This window comes from Numida meleagris, chromosome 3 (genome assembly GCF_002078875.1).
Source record: "Numida meleagris isolate 19003 breed g44 Domestic line chromosome 3, NumMel1.0, whole genome shotgun sequence".
Taxonomy (NCBI): domain Eukaryota; kingdom Metazoa; phylum Chordata; class Aves; order Galliformes; family Numididae; genus Numida; species Numida meleagris.
The window spans coordinates 49,182,346-49,188,345 of record NC_034411.1 but is presented as its reverse complement, the minus strand read 5'-3'; the positions used below and the strand labels follow the sequence as shown (position 1 = coordinate 49,188,345).

Genomic DNA, 6,000 nt, shown 5'->3' with positions numbered 1-6,000 from the left:
GGAAGGCTTCCATTTCAGATGCACTAAGTAAGGGATGCTTATTCCAGTGGGTCTCTCCCTGCATCTAGGTATGGTGGCAGTGTCACAGAAGTTACGGATGGGGAAGACCCTCCTCATACATGCTTTCCCAAGTATGCAAGCCAAATTGTTCTTGTACATCCAGGCTTATATCTATGAATGTTTGGATGTAGCCCTGCAGGTTCACTTTGTCATCCCAGCAGCCTGTCGCATGATATGTATTATGAATGTATGTATTCAATGTATGAATACAGATAAAACCAGGGCAACAGTGCTAAAACTCAAGTGTTAGAGATTTGTGGGGTAAGAATCCATTCACAGAGATATAAATTGATTTGATGGGACCTTATCTTACAACATATTGAGTATTTCTCTGCAAACTAAGACCATGTGCTTACACTTGCTTGTAGTCTCAGCCATGTTGGCTAGAGAGGCCACTGCCCCAGCAGCCATCTGCCTCAAGCTCTATTTTGGCAACTCTCTGCTGCAGGCAGGAGGTTTTCTTTCCAAAAAGCCCGCTGTAGCCATGCAAACAGTTGTCAGGTCCTGAGGTTTTCAGATGCTGCAAGATAGAATGGATGGCGTCAGGAAGTCTCTTCCAGCCCTACTGCTGACAAATACCTGTAGTGTCACACTCTGGGCTGCAGTCTGCTGGTGTCGGTGCTTCCTCACCTGATGCAGTCAGTGGGAGTTCACTTACCTCAAACACCTGAAAAGACAGGCAGGGAATACAGCTCTTTTGACTGCAGTGGACACACAAAGGTGGTACGTGCTCCAGATGAGCTGGGTGGGAATGTGTGCAATAGCATAACTGAGAAACTGGCAAATACAGGGACGTTGTCTCCTTGCAGAGTTGTTGACTGACCAAAAGCTGTGCAGGAGCTGGTCTGCTGCCACAAGTCATCCATCAGGCTTTCCTCTCCCTTCTCAGATTTCCCCTCAAGCCTTTTGGCAGAAATGAAACTGGAAGGAAACATCCTGGAATTCATATAGCAGCATAGTTACATGTCATCTATATAATACGTACACAGTATAAACACAGTCATAAGTCATTTTTCTGAAGAATATTCACTGTGTATGTCATGGGAACATGCAGGTGCTGTGTTATGGGATACCAATAGACCATGTCCTGAAAAGCTGAATGTCTTCTTTGGCTTTAAGAACCTAATTACCTTTGTTACTAGATACTGATGCTAAAAAAGAGAATGCGACGTGTATTTTATCCATCCTCATTACTGTTAGTACTCTGCTCTGCAAACAAAAGTTCTTACCTTCTCTATACATGTGTATTGCAGCTCTGTGAGCTTCCCCATTGCTAACTCTTCCTACCAACAGTTCAAGGATGTACAGAACAGTTTGCCTGGGATGAGACCTGGAGCTCACCTGCTCTGATCTCATAGCAAATATTTGGGGAGGTTCTTCAGGGCCTTGTCCAGCCAAGCCTATGCTGGCAGGTAGTGGTCTGGCTTTTCCAACAATTGCTCAAATGTTTCAAGTCAAAAGGTTTACTTGGGAAGTAAATATTTAAAGCTTTACATAAAAATGGCATGCATACATATTCCCTCGCGCATGCTTGTGTACGTGTAATACAAGAGCATGGAGCAGGGAACTATTACTATAACTGCACTTGGGAAATATTTGCATTTAGCTTACTTTACTTAAACACTCAGTTCTTATACCCAGGGTGCACAAACAAGCACAGTGCAGCTGTCCTACTCTTGGGACAAATGCTTGAAGCGGCTTCCAGTGTTTCCATTTCCTTTCAAGCAGGGGTCCTAGCTTGGCTTTCAAATTTATCTCTGAGATATTTTCTGAAAAGAGTATCCATCTATGAAAAACTGGACATTAAAAGGGATTGTGACGCCTGCTCCAGCCCCCGATGTGCCTGGCTGGGTACCCACCAGCAGGGCAGACTTAAGTGCTGCTGGAGTGCAAGCCTCGTGCTTGAGATTCCTAATGTTGGAGAAAGTTCCTTGCTGAAACACTGTAGAGAAACTGAAAAGCTTCTTCAAAACCTAGCTATGAGATAAGTTAAAAACCCAGTACTAGTCCAAATGACTTCATCTTATTATTTAGCAAGCAGGAGCAATGTCCAGAACATGCCTGAAATGCTTGATTTCTTTCCACCTCCTCCAGTCCATCTTGCTTCCCCATTTTATTTCTTCCTGTTCCTAGGCTGCTTGCTGCTGTGTTATGATTCAGCCAAGTTAACACCTACAGTTCCGGAAACTTTTACATTTCTTGTATTTCAATCCCATCCCAAGAAGCGCATGGGTGCACATTCCTGTACCTGATATTGCTTCACATAAATCCAGCTGCCAGCTGAGAAGTGGAAAGCGTCCAACTGACCCTTGTTTCTGATCCAGTCTTTCACACCAAGGACCAAAGGCAATAGCTAGATATTTTGAGACCAGGACAGGATGTTAATCTGGTGTGTCCTTCCCTCTGAACACAAACTAACTTCAAAAGGGCCGCACTGAGAGAGAAGATGGGGAGGGTAGCCCTCCTGTGCACAGCCCCTTGTGGCCATAACCGCAGAGCCTTCCTGGCTTCCAAGGACAGTTCCTGCCAACAGCCCCAGGCATGGAGGGAGCCATGAGGGAGCCCCATGCCTTGCTCACTCCTGGCATTCAACCATCATGATACTGAGCTCCCTCCTGCCTTGACTGTGTTCAGCTGGAGGTGGGGACACGGCAAGACTTGGTGGCTTAGCAGAGAAGGATAGGTCACTATTTAAATAGATTGGATAGTGGATAAGAAGGGAACAATATTAAATAATAGAGGCTGATGAATTCAGACTTAAGAAAGGACCCACTTCTGCAAACTGAACATCAGCATACACATACGCTTTATTTTGATGTTTACAGCAACTGAAAACACAGAGTTTGGGATTTTTAAATATCGACCAAATCTGCTGTAAGTGGTCTGTTTCAGCGAGTTTATTTTCTGAAGTAGCAACAGCATATTATTCAGTTATTACTAAAATCAGACCTGATAGTAAACAACCAGATGTTTTTTTACATGCTTTAGCAAATGCAGGGCTCAGCACAAGAAGCCTCACAAAGCTGCAAAATTGCCCAGAACCAGTGCAAGGCAGGAGCCTCACATCTGCAGACTCAGCTGTGCAGCAACAAGCAATGCACTGAGCAGTACCACTTACCTTGCAAAGATCTCATTTTAAGCCCTCCTCGATGAAGGCATTTGGCCCCAGTAGTTGGGTGGCCCAGGGGAAGGCACTGCAGATGGCCAATAGCTCAGTCTCTGTGGATTACAATACAGAACCTACAGGCCACTGTGAATTACTCCTAACAAATCCTCTGCTAAAATATAAAATGAAGAGCCAAAAATGGAACAGCTCAAGGGATTTTGCAGATAGTGAACTAGGTGGGGGGAAAAGGCTAGGACAAAACAAAAAAGAGCCATTCCAGCTTTCCTTCAATTATTGAAGCTATCAAAACAGCATAACAAATCCTGCGCACGTGACAGTAGAAAAATTGCAGGATGTTTGTTAACGAATAGAGCTGGAATGGTGTTTTAGGGAGAGACGGATGGGTCAGAAAAGCAGTCCCAGCATGAACGGCCTGAGGGGACAGCATGGAGACTGCAATAGAGAAAGTGTGTGGGTATTGAGCAGCAGCTTGAAATAAATGGCTTACACAACCTGTCCCCCAGACACCCACTGTCTGTGTGGACAGCCAGTGCCAGGCTTTGTGTCCCACACTGCATGGAGACACTCCCACACACCAGTGAGGTGACCACAGTGAACCCAAGGAAGGCACACTTATGGTTTTCTGAATTTTGCTGGGTGAGACAGAGGGAAAACCTCACAAGGCTTTAAATAACTATAGGAAATACAGAAAAACTATGCCTGGAAACCTCTCTCATTTTCTTCCAAAAGTCTTTGGGGTTTTTCTAGGCTATACTACTGAGTGTGCATAGGACTACATTACAACATATATATCAATAGTGGGGTTGTATTCTGAGGCACAATTTAATAGAAAATACCAGAACTCTCTGTCCAGAGGAGCTGTGAAATCCGTATGTGAATCTTGCTTTCTACTTAGCACATTTGTCCTGCCTCAATGTAATTAAAGCATCCACAGTCTAGGACATTATGAGCTCTATCATCTAATCAGGCTAAAGGATCAGGCAGCTTTATTTTTCATGAAGTTTATCATCACAGTGATCCCCTGGCACTGGGAGACAGTGCTATGAATAGGTTCTGAAACGCAGTCAGCAGACATTTCCGTGCTACTCCAGGGAAGGCACAGACAATTACTTTAATTACCCCCAGTTTGTTCTTCTGTCCATAATTATGGTTTTGGGTTTATAAATAATGAATCGTGATTTTAAAAACCAAAACAGGACCCTCAGTTACCCCAGGAACTGTGCTGCAACTCTGTCTCCAAGCGTAGCTGTGCAAAAAGGAACCAAAACTACATTGTATAAGCCCATACCATACAGATGTGCGTAAGCAGAGCAAAGCAACAGGATGGAAAACGTCACCAGGAAAATAAACTCTCTCATCATTATTTCACTGCTTTTTACCTAAAAAAAAAACCATGTCCCATTGTCTTGATTAGACCTTTTGTCCTGTTGCATTTTTTTGTTATTGAGGGAACCAACAGTGAGAGTCAGTGAGAGTTTCCTGAGGAGAAGCAGCCTGAAAAGCTAAACGCAGTATCATATGCTTAAGGCACATTTTGCTGCAGATTTGAGAAACTGGAGGTAAACTAAAGCACACCGTTGAGGATTTAAGTTGTTTGAATATCTGCTTTAAATATAAAACGCACTCCAGCTTTACAAGGTGGTTAAAAACTGCACAACATAGTTATTTCCTGTTGCATCCTGGCTTGATGGCCATTCCTCTCTTGTTCCTGGGTGTCGAATGCCACCAGCGACAGGACTGGTCAGGAGCCAGCACAGTGGGAGGCTGCATTAGCCACAAAGAGGAGCAAAACAGGGCTTCAGACAGAGCCTCTCTGAACAACCAGCATTCACAGCCAGCTTCCCCACAACAAGCACATCACCAGCTGGACAGCCTCAGAGATATGAAGAGACCTATGGATGTGAGACAGCGATGGGTGAAGTGTTTCAAAAGATCTTCGTCCATGAAGGAAACAAATTATATACTAAAAACCCTTCACAGAATGCATGCTCTGTTCTTTCCCCACTTAGAATCTTCCTTGCTTGAAGCTTGGCTGTTGCCCAAATGCATCCAGAGCAACACTTGATGATAACTCAAAAATGCGCAGTTAATCTGTGTGCAGCTTCTGCTCCTGAATGCCAGGAGCCAAAGTATATTTTTCTGAGAGGAACAGGCTCAGTCACAGAGAATAATAATGTTTGCGTAAGTTTTTAGATAGCCAAGGATAAGGGAAATACTTTTGTTAACTCCTCTGAGAAAAGATGAAAACTCTAAAGAGAAAAATTCTGCTTTTTCCATGTCATTTTATCCACAAACAAGTACAAGACCCAGCAGAGGACTTTTTGCACTACGGGGAGAAACATTAGCTTTAGCTTTTTTCTTAATAAAAAACCAAACAAACAAAACAACAAAAACCTTACAGCTATATTTCATCATAAAAACTAGTTTGAAGAAAGAGTAAACTTTTGCTCTTTGGTCTATCTTGACATTCTTCCAGGGACACATAACAGGAATATTTCAAATTCACTTTTGTCTCTTATTTGCAGGAAACGGGGAAGCTGCAGTTCTTAATTTCCATGCTTCTGAAATGAGAAAGACAACAAAGTTATAGGTTGAAACAAGAAATCCTCAAAGAAGAAATGAAATAGAAATAGTCTCAAATGTACTGGAAGTGTTTTAGCAAAATCGGATATTTTTGCCGTAACCATAATAAACAGGAATGCTTATTTATGTCACATGCACCTTCTGTTTATGATCTCTGTATCCCTGCTGGGAGGAAAACAGAGATCTGAACTCCATTCTCATCTGATATGGACTTCAAGCACTACATTATA

General features: G+C 43.1%; 1 protein-coding gene across 5 annotated transcripts in view; it reads right to left on the bottom strand.

Annotated features, from left to right (window-relative positions):
• Nucleotides 2,850-6,000, bottom strand: part of MTHFD1L (methylenetetrahydrofolate dehydrogenase (NADP+ dependent) 1-like) — a 148,499-nt gene continuing 145,348 nt past the window's right edge. For all 5 annotated transcript variants that reach the window (XM_021390181.1, XM_021390183.1, XM_021390185.1 and 2 more), the window contains one exon: nucleotides 2,850-5,748. The gene's annotated coding sequence lies outside the window, so the exon portion shown is untranslated. The remainder of the gene's footprint in view (nucleotides 5,749-6,000) is intronic.